The sequence below is a fragment of the Ictidomys tridecemlineatus genome, chromosome 3 (assembly GCF_052094955.1).
Source record: "Ictidomys tridecemlineatus isolate mIctTri1 chromosome 3, mIctTri1.hap1, whole genome shotgun sequence".
NCBI lineage: Eukaryota > Metazoa > Chordata > Mammalia > Rodentia > Sciuridae > Ictidomys > Ictidomys tridecemlineatus.
Window position 1 is genome coordinate 115,007,528 of NC_135479.1, and position 17,159 is coordinate 115,024,686.

The 17,159-nt window shown below is 42.4% G+C and overlaps 1 protein-coding gene across 6 annotated transcripts in view; it reads left to right on the forward strand.

Annotated features, from left to right (window-relative positions):
- Positions 1–6,305: 6,305 nt before the first annotated feature.
- Positions 6,306–17,159, forward strand: part of Gpr160 (G protein-coupled receptor 160) — a 45,428-nt gene continuing 34,574 nt past the window's right edge. For 4 of the 6 annotated variants that reach the window (XM_078043628.1, XM_040270074.2, XM_040270073.2 and 1 more), the window contains exons 1-2: positions 6,306–6,571; positions 7,139–7,252. The gene's annotated coding sequence lies outside the window, so the exon portion shown is untranslated. The other 2 variants (XM_021731160.3, XM_040270071.2) reach the window with 2 other exon arrangements.

The window sequence follows — 17,159 nt, forward strand, 5'->3', positions numbered from 1 at the left end:
ATTCTGGGTTTCTCTTTAAAAAAAAATCTGTTTAAATAGCTGGAGTGTTTGTCATTGGAAATGAAATGATAAACTGTTCATGTAAAATTTGAGAAAGATGTATATAGTCCAAGTGTTAAGTAGATGGATGCTCATCCATAGTGGGCAGGAATGTTTCCAAACTTTTGAAAGGGCAGTTTGGCAGTTTTGATGAAAAATTTAAATATGAATCCCTGTGACCCAGAACTTCTACTTCTGGGAATTTGTCTGATATTAAACAAACTTCTATACATTCAACAAGTATTTATTAAATATTCTGTTAAGTGCTAGAGACTGCAATGAACTGCCGGAGTCCGGCTCCAGCAGAATAATGGGGGGGGGGGTGACGACGAATAAGTTGTGTATGTTGATGCAGCAGGAATGGAAGCCGTTTATTGTAGGACAACAGAGCTATTTATACATTTTGCACAGCTTATCTTAATTAGCATAAACTAGATACATCAGTCAACCAATAAGGTTTTTCCACACTTCATGGCTCACTTTTGTTACTTCTCAAACCACTCCCTCTGGCATTTTGCTAGGCACCATCCAGACTTGTTTACGAACTCTAACATTTCTCTGGCAAAATACCACGTGTTATTTTGACTTGTCTACAGACCTTAACAATGAACGAAACAAAAATCCATTTCCTCTTTAAACTCACTTCCTGGGGTATTACAGTGCAAGGAAACTAGTAGAGAAAGTAAAAACATTAGGTACAGTATATTATAAAACAAAGAGTGTTAACTTAAAAGAAAAATCAAGATAGGGGACAGGGAGATATCGGGCACTTTATAATCTAAGATTGGTGGTCAGGGAAGAGTCACGCCTGAGTAGAGACCTAAAGGAGCTGATGGATGAAGTTATGTGGTATTTGGAAGAAGAAAGTTTAAAAAAAGAGGAAACAGCAAGTACACAGGCCCTGAAGTAAGTAGAACCCTAACCAGCATCTATTAAAAATCAGCAAGGAAGCTAGGGTGGCTGGAGCAAGGTGTACTGGGAAATGGAAAGAAATGTAAGAGAGAGGTAATGGCAATGGGGTAGATAGCTAACTTTGTTGGCCACAGTGAGGACTCTAGGTTTAACTCTGTGTGAGTGATAAGCCATTCAAGGTTTCGAGCAGACAGATATCATTTGATCCACATTTTCATATGGCTGTTCCAGCAGCTGTATTGCAAATGGGTTGGGTGAGGGCAAATGTTGGAACCATGCAGAAAGCTATTTCAATCACCCCATCAAGAGACAGATAGCAGCTTGGACCAGGGGGAAAGCAGTGGAGTGGGGAGAAGTGGTCAGATTGCAAAAAAGGGAAAAAGTGTGGAGACAAAGATGTTCAAGAATGTTTTCTATAATCAAGAGAAACTAGAAAGAACCTAAATGTCCAGTAACAGAAGACAACATGACTAGTCAAAACAAAGCATATGCTTCTATTGTTCTCCTTTTTATAGGTTTTGGAGAGCAGCTATAGTCAAGGAAATTAAGAAAAAAGATGTTAGGCAAATGGTGATTTTTATTAAACTTTAAGATTGAGTTTCTTGTCCCAAAGTGTCTAAAATATGAAAAGGAATAAACTTTTGTCCAAGAAGTGAAAATGGGAAATGAATGTGTGATTTGGAATTTACATATTTGCCAGGAAAATATTTTGTGGAGGCTCAAAACTGGTAGATCAGAATTATCTCAATGTGGGGCTGGGGTTGTGGCTCAGTGGTAGTGTGCTTGCCTTGCATGCGTGGGGGCATTGAATTTGATACTCAGCACCAGATAAATAAATAAAAAAAGGTATTGTGTCCTACAACTAAAAATTTTTTTTAAAAAATTATCTCAATGATCATTTATTAATCATTTCCCATATGCCAGGCATTATTCTTGTGCTTTTATGATAGCATAAAAAAATCTAATTTTATAACACATAATCTAATTTCACAAACTTGCCCAAGGTGATTAACATAAATCAAAGAGCTGAAACTCAAACCGGGGCTGTCTGATGCCAAAACCTACCCTGTGGTGTTAGGCTGGCTAGATTGATTTTTGAGGCTTTTCGTTGGGAAGAACAGTTCACCTCTTGGGATTGCATTGAATTTCATGTAACAAACCCAGACTATGAGTGCATTAAATAAGCAAGGAGGGCATTTTTCTCACATAAGAAGGCTGAAGCAAGACCTGTCCAGAGCAGGTGCCACTTTTTCCTCTCTTGCGTGTTGCCCTATGGCCTAAGATTACTACTCTACCTGCAGCCTCAGAGCAGGAAACAGGAAACTCAAAGGAACAATATTTGCATCAGTAAAGCAAAAGCCTTGCCAGGACTTCCTCCTATGTCTCATTGGTCAGAACCATGTCATATGACTCTGTTTCACAGATTCCTGTGACCACCCCAGTGATGACCTCTGGGAAAGTGAGTACTTTAGTTTGGTACACAGTCTTCCAGAATGAAACCTAATTCACTCAGAAGTTAAGAGGGGAAGATTATCAAGGAGGCAGTTAGTAATGTTTATCCGGTTAATCTGACCAATTAGGGACTGAAAGACCCCCGAGACCCCAACCCAGAATGGAACACGCGAGTCACTGGATGCAATCAGCAGGAGGAATTTATTCTCACATAGGCGCCTATGGATGCAAAGCAAAACCTCAGCTGTGGCTCAGGCAGCTTGCATGCATGGGCTCGGGGTTACAGGATTTTTATAGGTTGCAAGGGACAAGATTCCAGCTTAGCACAGTAACAGCTACTTCATTGGCCCCCTCTCAAGCTCCCCTAAAAGTGGTCACAGGGGGGCAGAGTGGTTTTGGAGACCCCACCCACGTGTTCCTATTTTTGTCCTCTTTTGCTCAAGTTTGCCCCTCTGGAACATCTCGTGGTTTCTTAACTGTCTGGGACATCTTGTGGTTGCTTTGTGCGAGACTTGAAGGGGCTACGTGCTGCTGGGGGAATTTTGACATGAGGGTGTTAACATATGGGTCACAGCATGGGGGGTGAGGGGCATGGGTTGCTGTTAGGAGGAGGCATCTTGTGACTGCAAGGCAAAAGGTTATATTTCTTAACATTAAGCTTAAGGTTTTGAGGCTGGGGTCTTTCAGGGACATGGCCAGAGGAGATGATGCCTCAAAGTGTTACTCAATGGTGGATTCCTAGGGGTTCTGGACACCATTGTTGATAAATTTCACTGCAAGAGAGACAGAGAAATGAAGTCTTTGTTCCAAGAAGCCTTGAGCTCAGCTTCACTTCTGCTTGTTTGTTTATTTAGTTGTAGATGGGCACAATACCTTCATTTTATTCATTTATTTTTATGTGGTGCTGAGGATCAAACCCAGTACCTCACACATACTCCACCACTGAGGTACAATCGCAGCCCTTCACTTTTGTTTTTACAGGAAAGAATGAATAGTGGTGTGAGGATGGCTTTAAGCCTGAGCCCAAGCAACTCTGTTTTAAAAACTCCAGTTTGAAACCTGCTGTCTCACCAGGCACACCCAAAGAGCCCTCTAGTAAGGCCTCAACAAGTTACTTCCCCTCACCCTGATAAACAGAGTGAAGCCCCTGGCAGTCTGTCCTCGTCTGATAAGAGGGAAAAGCAAAGAAAGATTAAAGTGGAGACCACCAGACCAGATGTTTCTGACCCCAGGGTAAATGTTGTCATGGAGAAATCCAGTGGTAGCTGATAAGGATTGAAAGGGGGGTCAAAAGCCCCCAAATTTAGTATAAATAATAGAGCTAATGAACAGGGATTCAGCCAGCCAAAACAAGGATGCACTTGAGCTGGAGAGCCTGAGAGGACCTGACATCCCATCACTTGTCATCGTTTCCTGAGCCTCTGCATGATCCTCACCGCTCTCAAACTCTATGGCCTCATCTGGACCTTGGTAAGAGCCACAACTTCTCCCTATGACCCTTCCTCAACCTGTCATCCACTCCACTCCAGGAAAAGCCTGCTTTGGTTCCTGACCTGGTCACTGCAGTCTAAGTGAGTGTGCAACTGCTGGACATAAAGCCTAAGGATTAAGATTTTTGAATTTAGCATGCAGAGGAAATGTCTGTCATTAACCTGTTATGATTAAGTGTGTTTTGCAGTGCTTAGAATTAATCTAGAATTGTTTGCTGTGAATTGATTATGTCTACTGCAGTGCCTAGCATTGAGGATTGTCGTTTTCTTGATTAAGAATCTATAGAGTGAAACTGTATTGAGTAATTTGAGTGAATATAGCATTGAAAGGGGCAGAAGCGTGTGTACATTCTTTATTTCTCCCCTCAATTGCATATGTTGCAATTTGCCCCCTCCAGACAAGTGGGAAGCAATGAATGGTCTTTGCCACAATCCCTCAACCCAGCCCCTTCCATGGAGTTCCCCTTGGGAGGTACCTGGTATGCATGGATATCCTCAAGTGCACACCCTCCCTAGACTGGAGAAGTCTGAGGGCAGTTGTTGACACAGGCTTTGGGAATGGAGGGAAAGCAGAGAGCACTTGGAAATAGTTGAGGATGCTGGGAGCATCTGAAGACAAATACAGCCTCCTGAATCCTCCTGGAGAAAGACATTGTAAATTCAGTCTAGTTCCTCAGAGTCACCCTGACCAGGTCCTGTCACTAGTAAGGCACTTCTCCTGGACTTCATTTTCCCCTCCTGTAAAGGCAAATAATAATCCTATCTTGAAGTTTGGAGTGATGTACATCCAGCTCCTGTTTTATAGTATACATTCCACAGATGGCGGCTGTTAGGTGTGTTAGGAGTATGATCTGACCCCCACACCCACCACTAATTCAGCTCCTATTCTCTCCCTGTCATTAGTACTGACAGCCCTTGCTATTCCTTTATGAGAACACACACTCTGTGGCTCTCTGCCTCTTTACTTCCCCCCGGTGGATTCTGGGCAGAAATACCTCAAATTCTGGTGAATCCTATAGTCCTTCTTGATTCAGAGGATCTCACCCCTTCTCTAGGATATCCTTTCTGACCTCCTCAGATGAGTGAAGCCCCTCCTTAGTGCCCCTAGCAGTCCATACTTCTTTCTGTCAGGGTTCTTACTGCTCCCTGGGGCCATTACTGAGTTCCTGACAAGGCCAGTCCAGGCTCTTTCCAGGGTTGAGATATCCAGGCTCCTCATTTAAGGCTCTGTTTGAAGATGAGCAGCAGCAGGAGGAAACTGTGCCATATTTTATATATTTCAACTGTATCATATTTTATATGTGCCATATTTTATACTTTCAAATGACAAGTCATAGATGCTGTCTACAGCAAATCAGCACTGTAGACACACAAAAAGCAATGTAACATGTGTGTTATTTGCAGCTGTTTAATTCAAAAATAAGAATTCATAGTATATCTGAAAGGAAAGTGACCACAACACTCTGAGCGACCACTGCTTTATTGCAGCAGTGCAAAAGAAGAGAAAAAGAGAGCAAGAGAGAGAGAGAGAGAGAGAGAGAGAGAGAGAGAGAGAGAGAGAGAGAGAGAAGAAGAAGAAGAAGAAGAAGAAAGAGAGCAAGGGAGAGCGAAAGCAAGCGAGGAAGACAGAGAGCAAGAGAGGGGGCCCCTGCAGGAGGGAGCTTTTATAGCCAAAAATCTAATGGGGTCTCTGAGTCTGCAAGCTGTCTTGCAAGCAGATGGGGCAGGGGTCAGATGTGGGTTTCTGTTGCACCAGACCAGTGGGGGTCCAGTGTTCAGCCTTGAGTGGGGTTGAGTGTTCAGACTTGAGGCAAACAGGTGATAAAGAACCAGACACAGGGGGATTTGAGTGCTGGGTTATTCTGCAGCTAACGTTTGTTCACCTTGTCCTGCACCTAACAATATCACTGACAGTTGTTTTAGTGGCATGAAAGTCTTGGCTTCTGTCACCTGTGTGTAAGCTCCATCTGGAGACAACTGCCCAAAGTGTAAATTTGTGACTGATAGCTAACTGAGAGTTTGTGATGGAGAGCTGCCCTGCCTGTGCTGCCTGCGGGGGGTACCTGGGGTAAGCTGGGGCTTCAACGCCTAGTGCCAGGAAGGGTTTTTTTTGTTTTTTTTTTTTTTTTTTTTTTTTTTAGTTGTAGATGGACACAATACCTCTTATTTTCTTATTTTACTTATTTATTTTTATGTGGTGCTAAGGATCAAATCCAGTGCCTCACGCCTGCTAGGCAAGTGCTGTACCCGAGCCAAAACCCCATCCCCAAGGAAAGGACTTCTTAATAAGCTCCCAGCAGCTCCCGCATCCCGCACACTGAAGGATGTCTCTCCGTCAGCCTCAGCCTGCGGCACCTCTCGCCACCCCACCGGCAGGGGGCGCCCCCCTCCACTCCGCAAATCCGGCTTGTCTCTCCAGAGCCTAGACGGGGCGCCGACGCCCGTTCTTCCGGGTCTGGAGCCAGCTGGGCGCGGTGGGATCTGAGGGCCGTGCTCCCTGCCCTCCCCTCCCCGGAGTGCTCAAGGCGGGGGCGGAGTGGGCGGGCGGGCACGCGGGCCCCGCCCCTGCCTCAGGCAGTCACCTGGGGCCAGGCGCGGCAGGTGCCTGGGCTGCGACCTCGCCGCTTGTGGTCTGAGAGTCTGTGAGCCGAACGCCGACCTCTAGCTGCCAGCCGCGGGTGAGTGCGGGGGTGGGGAGGCGTCCCGTGGTCCCGGCGGGTCCCCTGCCCCTGTGCCGCGCTGCTTCCCCGGTGTCGGGAGGGGAGGTATTTCCCTCCCAGGATTTGGAGGGCTGAGATTTCTCTGCTACTCGAGGGACCGGGGAGTACTCCACCGACCCGTGAGCCTTCCGGGCTCGGGTGGGACGCGACGGGTCTGTGGTGAGTTTGATGGAAGCCAGGGAAGTGGCTTTTGAACGTTAAAAAACAGGGCAGAGAAACGCGGGGTTGTGACTCCTGCCTCCTCCCGGGCACTCTCAGGTGATTGCGGGCCCGTACACAGGCGCGGGCGTTCGCTCGGGCCGACTTTGCGTGCCGGCTGCTGAGCGGGGCGTTGCGGCCGGCGTCCGCGCGCACGCCGGGCGCGGGGATTAAGCCTCTGGGCTTTGCAGTGCTGGCCGGTCTCCGAGGACAGAGCGCCTTGGCTGGTTCCTTGATGACCAGCCTCACTAGCCCAATGCCTTCTAGATAACCTGGGCCGGTCTTTGGGAACCCGGCGGCTGAAGCAACTTTTTCTCACCTGCGCAGGTGGTCTCGGGAGGTGGCAGCAAGCAGGGTCCCGCATTCGGGAGGCGACTGCACCCATCGGGCCTCAGAGGAAGGAAACACGCTTTCTTCGTTCCCCACTGTGCAAACGCTCGGGTAAGGCGGTTGGTTGTTGCTCAACTCCCAGAGATAACTCGCACCATTGCAAAGAGGTGCAATGTAAATGGTGGCTGTCGATATTGTTCCGTTTCTTCAGGGGAAATGGGTTCTTGTGTGCTTTGTTTATAAATTTAGAGACAAATTTTCATATGTGTGATCAGCGTTTCTATGTGGTATCCCGGGAATAGAGTTATTAGAGTTATTGGGAATCACCTGGCTCCTGTGGGGTACCTGTGATTTGAAAACGATTTGAGAGACATAACGCAGCGTTACATCTTCTGAGCCTTTATTGTATCCTTATTAAATTGTTATAGTGAGATTGTAATAAATCACCCAGTCCATCTTAAAGCAGGAGAGGGAGCCTTTACTCACTAGGCTGTGGGCCAAGAGGCAGGCTGCAAGTCTACACCCTTCCATTCCCTCCTGGAGTTTGAGTACACCTTTACTTTTAATTTTTATTATTATTATTTTTTAATGTTTATTTTTTAGTTCTCGGCGGACACATCTTTGTTGGTATGTGGTGCTGAGGATCGAACCCGGGCTGCACGCATGCCAGGCGAGCGCGCTACCACTTGAGCCACATCCGCAGCCCATGAGTACACCTTTATAGTCCAAAACCACATTAATCATAAGTGGCTGCTGCTATCATTCAAAACCATAAACAAACGTTATGAGATCATAAGCAGAAGGGAAGTGGGTCAAAAAGACCCTAGTTGAAGAATGGTTACTAACACCTGGACAGTCAATCTCTGACAGGGTACATAGTCCAACAAAAATGGGAAGCAAAAAGGGAACAATTTTATATTGTGTTAAGAATTGCCATTTTGTGTTGGCAAACATGTTATGCTAAGCAACTATTGATAGGTACAGAGGCAGGGTGTTCCCATGGGAGAAGCATTCCTTACATGACATGGAGTCTCAGAGTAAAATGGAGTCTGTCTGGTCATTGTGAGTGAAGTTGAAATGTGGCTTGGGGATATGCCTTAAAATAATCCAATTTGGGGGAGCTTAACAGAGAAATGGGGGGAAGGAGAGGAGTTGGTTATGAGTTGTTAATTGTTGAAGCTGGGTGATGGATATGAAAATATGTTGAGCATTTTTCTTTAAAAGTGACAACACTATTACCTGTGGAGATTTTTTTTTTTTTTTTGGTTGCTTGCTTTTTATTTTATTTATTTTTTTGGAAGAAGATAGGTTTAGGTTTAGTACTACAGGTCCTTTTAGATTCAAAGCCTTCCACACTTCCTTATTCTTTGTAAATTGGTTGTCATCACAAGCCTTCCTTTTCTCTCTCTTGGGGGTATGGATTTATTTTGCTCTAAAGGCACAGGGTGTTTGCTGAGAATGTCAAAGCTGAATGGATGAGTTGATGCAGGTGGATGCTGGGTCAGCTTTTTCTGCACAAAGGGTATCAGCATGCCTGGGGGTTGAGTTGCCTCCAGTCAGGCGGGTTGTATAAAATGTGTTAGCAGTTTTTGCCAGTTGCCCAAATCCCTTTCAAATTATACTCATCAAAAAGCAGAGGCCAGGGTATGAGGATGTAGCTTTGTGGTAGAGCACAGTCCTAGCATGCACAAGGCCCTGGGTTCCATCCCTAGCACCAAAAATGAACAAAAAGGCCAGGCTAAAGTAGTGAACACACATGCGTACACTTTTGGAACCATCATATAGGTTAAAAGATTTTTATTAAAAAAAAAAGATGAGAAGAGATCTGCTTATAACTTGAAAGAGATTTTTGTATTTTCTGTGCTGATTTTTTTCATATTTTTATGAGTTTGTATTAGGAATCATGACATGTAAATATTTAGCAAAGAACTGACTACTTAAAATTCTGCATGGTGTTCCATCGTTCTTTTAGAGAACCCTGCTTTGAGAGAGAATAGTATATAACTTATTTTTTCTCAGGATTTGTCTTATAATTTCTGCTCACTCTGTCATGTTGATCAGTAATTTGTAAACATTTGGTTCTAAGAGGGAGCTATTGAAATGCAGTGGAGGGAAAAAGGGGAGGCATATTTCTGAAAGATAAACCCACATTTTTTAGTAGCTTCAGTGCAACTGAACTTAATGCCTCTTTGATTTAAAAAGAAAACAAGTCAAGTAAATGACCTACGTGACAATTAAAAGTCAAAATGTTAGATGAATCTCCTCAAGTCTAGACCTGGCACATATAGATTGAGTAGTCTAAAAGAAGATTTAAGATTTAAGATTCAATTCAGGGCCAGGCATGGTGTCATGTGCCAGTAATCCTAGCAGTTCTGGGGGCTGAGACAGGTTCAAGGCCATATTTAGAATGATGTTGGCCTGAAGCTTAGCATCGATAGCCTTTACAATGTTGAGATATGTTCCTGTTATCCCTAGTTTTTCTAGTGTTTTGAACATAAAGGGGTGCTGTATTTTGTCAAATGCTTTTTCTTCATCTATTGAGATGATCATATGATTCATATCTTTAAGTCTATTGATGTGATGAATTACATTTATTGATTTCAGTATGTTGAATCAACCTTGCATCCCTGGGATGAATCCCACTTGATCATGGTGCACAATCTTTTTGATATGCTTTTGTATTCGATTTGCCAGAATTTTATTGAAGATTTTTGCATCTATGTTCATTAGAGATATTGGTCTGAAGTTTTCTTTCTTTGAAGTGTCTGTCTGGTTTTGGAATCAGGGTGATATTATCCTCACAGAATGAGTTTGGAAGTACTCCCTCTTTTTCTATTTTCTGAAATAAATTGAAGAGTATTGGTATTAGTTATTCTTTAAAGGTCTTGTAGAACTTGGCTGTGAATCCATCTGGTCCTGGGCTTTTCTTGGTTGGTAGTCTTTTGATGGTTTATTCTATTTCCTCATTGATATTGGTCTGTTTAAGTTGTGTATATCTTCCTGACTCTATCTGGGAAGATCATATAACTTAAGGAATTTATCAAAGCCTTCATTGTCTTCTATTTTATTAGAGTATAAGGTTTCAAAATAATTTCTAATTATCTTCTGTATTTCTGTAGCATCTGTTGTGATATTGCCTTTTTCATCATATATGCTGGTAATTTGAGTTCTCCTTCTCTTCGTTAGCATGGCTAAGGGTCTGTCAATTTTATTTATGTTTTCAAAGAATCAACTTTTAGTTTTGTCGATTTTTTCAGTTGTTTCTTTTGTTTCAATTTCATTGATTTCAGCTCTGATTTTAATTATTTCTTGCCTTCTGCTTTTGCTGCTGATTTGTTCTTCTTTTTCTAGGGCTTTGAGATGTAGTGTGAGGTCATTTATTTGTTGACTTTTTCTTCTTTTAAGGAATGAACTCCATGCAATGAAGTAGTACTGCTTTCATAGTGTCCCAGAGATTTTATTATGTTGTATCTGTGTTCTCATTTACCTCTAGGAATTTTTTAATCTCCTCCTTGATGTCTTCTGTAACCCATTTAGTAGCATATTGTTCAGTCTCCATGTGATGCAGGATTTTTTATTCTTTATTTTGTCATTGATTCCCAATTTCATTGCATTATGATCTGATAAAATGCATGGTAGTATCTCTACTCCTTAGTATTTGATAAGAGTTGCCCTGTGGCATAGTATATGGTCTATTTTTGAGAAGGATCCATGTGCTGCTAAGAAGAAAGCATAACCACTTGATGCTAGTTAATATATTCTATACATGTCAGTTAAGTCTAAGTTATTAATTGTGTTATTGAGCTCTATAGTTTCTTTATTCAACATTTGTTTGGAAGATTTGTCCAGTGATGGGAGAGGTGTGTTAAAGTCAGCCAAGATTATTGTGTTTTGGTCAGTTTGACTCTTGAACTTGAGAAAAGTTTGTTTGATGAACATAGCTGCACCATTGTTTGGGGCATATATATTTATATTGTTATGTCTTGTTGGTGTATGGTTCCCTTGAGCAGTGTGTAATGTCCATCTTTATCCCTTTTGATTAACTTTGGCTTGAAGTCTATTTGATATAATTATGGAGACTCCTACTTGCTTCCGCACTCCATGTGAGTTGGATTTTTCCCAACCTTTCACCTTCAATCTGTGTATGTCTTTTCCTATGAAATGAGTCTTCTGTAGGCAGCATATTGTTGGATCTTTTTTTTAAATCCAATCTGCTAGCCTATGTCTTGATTGGTGAGTTAAAGCCATTAACATTTAGGGTTACTATTGAGACATGGTTTGTATTTTCAGCCATATTTGTTTATTTTTGTTATTTAACTTGACTTGGTTTTCCTCTTTGATTAGTATTTCTTTTATTGTACCACCTCCCTCTGCTGGTTTTCATTGTTGTTTTTCATTTCCTCTTCATGAAATATTTTGCCAAGGATGTTTTGTAGTGCCAGTTTTCTAGCTGTAAATTCTTTTAACTTTTGTTTATAGTGGAAGGTTTTTATTTCATCTTCAAATCTGAAGCTTAGTTTTGCTGGATACAAGATTCTTGGTTGGAACCCATTATCTTTCAGTTTGAAATATGTTGTTCCAGGGTCTTCTAGCTTTCAGGGTCTGTGTTGAAAAATCTGCCATTTTCCTAATTGTTTTATCCCTGATTTTAATCTGATTCCTTTCTCTTGTGGCTTTAAAAATTCTCTCCTTATTCTGTATGTTGGGCATTTTCATTATAATGTGTCTTGGTGTGGATCTGTTGTGATTTTGCACATTTGGCATCCTGTAGGCTTCTTGGATTTGGATTTCCATTTCATTCTTCATGTCTGGAAAGTTTTCTGATATTATTCCATTGAACAGATTGCTCATTCCTTTGGTTTGGACCTCTGTGCTTTCCTCTATCCCAATAACTCTTAAATTTGGTCTTTTTATCCTATCCCACAGTTCTTATATGTTCTGCTCCTGTTTTCTTATCATTTTCGCTGTGCTATCTATGTTCTTCTCAAGATGATATACTTTGTCTTTGTTGTCTTATGTCCTATCTTTTAAGTTGTCTACTCTGCTAGTGATGCTCTCATTTGTGTTTTTAATTTGTTTTATTATTTTGCGTTACTTTCCTACTCTGTGGGACTGGTATGTTATTGTTTTTACCCTATAGGTTTGTGGTGCTCTTGTATAGAGATCCCTCCTTTGTGGGGAAGGACAATGTTGACAGTTCCCAATATCAACAATACATCACCTATGAGTAAATTATTGTTATTAAGACATTTATAGTTACTCTCAATGTCTAGAAATGTTGAATTCAATTATTATTTAAAATATAATCAGTAGTTTTATAAAAGGTGTACAGTTTCTGGTGGCAGACAGAGAACTGGGGGTCGGGTGTATGTTAAGGAGGAAAGATGTGAGGGTATGGGATTAATATAACTCACGAAATTTGGAGGAGAACTCTAATGAAGAGGGTAGTAGCAGGGAATAGACAGGAGGTAATTTAGGGTAGACAAGTATGTGGGAAGTCAGTAGAATACATAAAAACAAACATATATATGTATTTAGAAAATTACAAGAAGTAAAAATTAGGATGTTGAAAGAGGAAGAGAGGGAGGAAGAAAAATAAAAGGGAAAGAAAGAAAGATAAAAAACAGAAAAATAAAAAGGGGGGGCTTATGCAATTCCTCTATATTATATTATTCTGGTGACTCAGTTCTTAAAGTTCTATTTCATGCAGAGTTCTCAGTTTCACATATGTTAGGGTTGTGAGGACCAAAGGAGGAAGGGTAGAGGAGAAAGGAAGAGGATAAAATGGAAGAGAAGAAAACAAACAAAAAACTAACAAAAACAAAATAAATAAACAAACAATAACAAAAATACTTTTCCATTTTCTTCTCTTTCAGTAGGTGGAGTTATCTATTCCAAGCTTGAGTCTCTGCCCTCAGGGTGGTGTAGGTAACCTCTGTGAGAAGACTAGAGCTCTCCCTCTCTTGCCTGGAGCTTCCCTAATCTTGGTCTCTCTGAGTTGCTCCTGGGTTTTAGCCCCCTCCTCTCTCTCTCTCTCTTATGAGGTCTCAGCTTCGGGACCTCTGCCCTCGATCACCAGGTGGGCAGTGCCCTGGCTGCACTGTGCTCCTGTTCAACTGAGAGCTGATTTTGTGCTGATAGTTACTATACTGAGTTATCACAGATGGGGGAAGGGGAGTTGGAAACTGGGTACCTGTTCAGTCACAGAACTGTGCCGGTAGCCACGCCCACCGAAATATGGTTAAGAAAGGTTTTCCAAGATGGAGCCCGTCTATTTTCCTGCATTGGGGTGTCTGGTGAGGTGAGGGAGCTGGGATGTCCTCGTGCTGTGGCTAGAACGCTCAGTCCAATGACCTGCGTGGGAGTGGAGCGTAGTCTGTAGTTCTGCTGCTCTGCAGAGGTGCTGATTGGTGTTTCTGCTTGAGAGTCACACTCATGTTCAAACTGTGGGCACTGATTTCTGCTAGGTGTTCGCAGCTCTGGTGGATTGTGCGAAAATCCACTGTATGGGGTCCTGTCACACGCTCTGAGATGTTGTATTCGGTCAAGGGGAGATCCCGTGGAGAAGCCATCTGATAGCTTTCTCGGATTCATGCCCAGAGAAGCCTTGAAACTTGGATCCTCTGTGGACAAGTTCTCAAAAAATGGTTTCTGTTGGTTTTGCCAAATAAACTGCAATTCCTTAATCCTGCCAGTTCCTGGTGCTCAGGAGCCAGGCCTGCTTCCTAGGGAACTTCAGCACCTTCACAGCAGAGCAACCCAGGACCCCGAAGCATGAGACTGGAGTCCAGATCTCTGAAGGCCTCCTCTACTCTGCTTTTCTCATTTACATAAAACTTTAGATTAGCCATACTTGTCGTACAACAAAAATGGAATCCGTATGTGAGCAGGCCTCAATAGGAAAAATGAATGCCTTCAGAATCGCATATCATGAACTCTGTGTGTTGAAAAATAGGTATTTTAAACCTTGGGGGTTCCTCAGGTATCCATGGAAATGGAGTCTTAAGAAACTCTTCCTTTTTAAACATCCTGACTTTCAGAGTCAAATGGATGTTGAGGTTGTACTTTGGCTTTTTGGAGCTGCTCTGCTGGATCCCAGTCACTCTGATGGTCTCCCAGGATAGGTGCTCTCTCTCCCTCTCTCTTCTCTGCCCACCATGTTCCTGATGATGACAAGTCTGCTCCTACATACTGCTTAGGCATAGCCCTTCTGAAAGCCCTGTGAGACTAAGGAACTGAGACACCCCTGCACAGTGTGGGCTTCCAGGATTTTGTACACCCCATGCCTAAGCATGACTTAATTTTCTTATCTTGAAACTTTTGGTTAAAAGTCATGAGACAGATATTCTTATCTCTGCTTATATCTAGAGTTTCATCACTGTGGAAGCTTCTATTGGTTGGGAGAAAAATGGGAAGAGAAAATATCATAAAAACAAACCTGTGGAGTGGGCTTAAGAAAAAGTGAGGAGCTATTTTGAGGCCCTTGTCACCAAAACTACCAGTCTAGGTAAAAACGTGCCCTAATGTGGTAGAAAAGACAGAATACACGAGGGCCAAGTGGAATACCTTGTTCTGGCTGAAAAACATAAACAAAAAGGCTGAAGTATTTTGTAAATGCCAGACCAGAAAATTGATTGGCTCCTTTCAGGAAAATGTGGGATCCAAGGGTGTGGGTTTGTGCTCCCTCAGATGATACTCCCTTGTCTAGGAAAAGTGGCTTGGTGGATTATTTGCCAAAGCAAATAAAGGTGAGACAAACAGTCCTAAGTATGGACTCGGCCAAATTGGCTAAATTGCTGGGGTTGATTTCTGATCTTTCTCTACCTGTGACCTTGACCTTTTTATTTTTTTCTCCTTTTTTTCTAACCTCTCTACCTCATTTCATCTTGTGTAAAATGGAGGTGATATAATGCCTGCCTCCTGGGACTGTAAGGATTAAGTGTCACATCAGGAGCTTCTTACAGTGTCTGGCAGGGAATGAGGATTCACAGTGGGGTCACTGTTGTTATTGCTGACAGAGACTGTTTATTTTATTTGGAGGAAACACCCACCACAGCAGCAGCGTTCCCCCCCCTCACACACACACTCCATACCCTCATGCCAGAAGAAAGAAATGTCATCCAGCCCTGACCTCTCTGTTTTTGGAGTGGGCTCTGGCTACATGTTGTTGCCTTAGGAAAGTGTTACAAATGCTAACAGGGTGTTGGGTGCAGCACAGCTTTGGGATTGATGACAACTTGGCTTTGAACCCAGGGCTTTGGCTCTGTTGTTGGAGATTAAAATCTTTTGACTGTGAAAGCAGATGTGGAATAGCAGACTGGTGTCAGTGTGGAATAGGAGGAGGTGCACAGGAGTGCCACTACCCAGCAGGGTTTTAAGGCTGGGTCCTCTGGGCATATAGTGCCTCTTGTGTGAACCGGGGATAAGTGTGTTTCACAGGAATGTCCAGAGGGAAGGAGAGCTAATAAAATTTTATGAAATCCTGACACTGGCACAGTGAAAATTTGCCTGTTTTTCCCCTCAGTGAAAAATCACAGAACAGATACACAGATGGGTTTTCTTTTTAACTTAGACAAGTAATATGCTATTAATTAATATTTACATCTTAAATATTTAAAACAATTTTAGCCAGTTGTAGTAGTGTACTTCTAGGTCCCAACACTTGAAAGGCTGGGGTAGGAGAATTGCTTGAACCTAGGTCAAGACCAGCCTAGGCAACAGAGAGACTCTGTCTCAAAAAAAGAAAAAAATAAGGGCTGGAGTTGTAGCTCAGCAGTAGAGGGCTTGTGTCATACCTGTGAGGCACTGCATTGGATTCCTAGCACCACATATAAGCAAATAAAATAAAGGTCCATAAACAACTAAAACAATATTAAAAAAAGAAAAAATACAAAACAAAACACATTTTATTGGTTTAAGAAGGGCTGTCTAATTTGATCTTCAACCAGTGATGCAGGTTTCTATTGGTTTGCATTTGTTTCTCCTGCCTTTTGCTGCTTGTCAAGAGAGGTAAAAGTGAACTGAGATTCAAGCAAGAAGCCTGGAAAGGGGAACATGGAAAGGACTTCATTTCATTTTATCAGAAGAGAGTAACATAAATTCTTCCTCCTTATGGCTTTAGGTAATCACAGAGAATGATTGTGTTCTGGGAAGGGAAAGGGAGAGATGAATTGCTGAGTTGTTACTAGGAAGCATCCATTGTGTCCAGGGAAGCCAAATGAATGGAGCAGATAACAGCTGCCACTGTTGGCAGCCCTTACCTAGAGCCATTCAGCAAGGGGTCAGGGAGGAGGAGAGGTGGTAGGCTTTGGATCTTCCCTCCCACTGCCAGGGTACAGACCTATGGCTTTAGCTGCTGGCTTTACCTGCACTAACCCTTTGTCTTTCTCCTGGACTCCCATTCTGGTGCTCTAAGAAGAAATCCCCTAGGTCCCATACCCTCACCCTATCCCCCAGCTAATAGGCCTCAGGTCTATTCCCTTCTTCCTGACCCTTGAATACCTGTCTCTTTTCTCCCTTTCCTCTGCTACTTTCCATTGGTATCTTTGCCTCCAGTAACAATACTGCCCTGTATTCTGGAAAGTTTAAAGGGAAAAAATCTTTTATGATCCCACCATCCAAGAATCCAAAAACTTGAACATTTTGTCATATTTCTTTCTTTTTTTTATTAAATAAACAGTAAATTTAGCATTTTATCTTTAATTCTTTTTATATTAGTAGTTCAGCATAGTTGTCATACAGTGATAAAAAATTCATCATTCTACTTCCCTATGTCTTTATAAGTGTTTTTAATGATCACATGCCATTTCAGCGTTTTTTAGTCATTTTCTTAAATTTAGAGGCCTGGGGTGTTAACTCAATGGTAGAGTTTTCACTTAGCATGTGCAAGTCCTTGGGTTTGATCCCCAGCACTGCAGAATAAATGAATGAATAAGAGAACTAGGTGGTTACTAATTTTTTTATGTTATAAAACATTCTAATTGAAAGGCGAGTGACTCAATTGAGACAGAGATTCAAC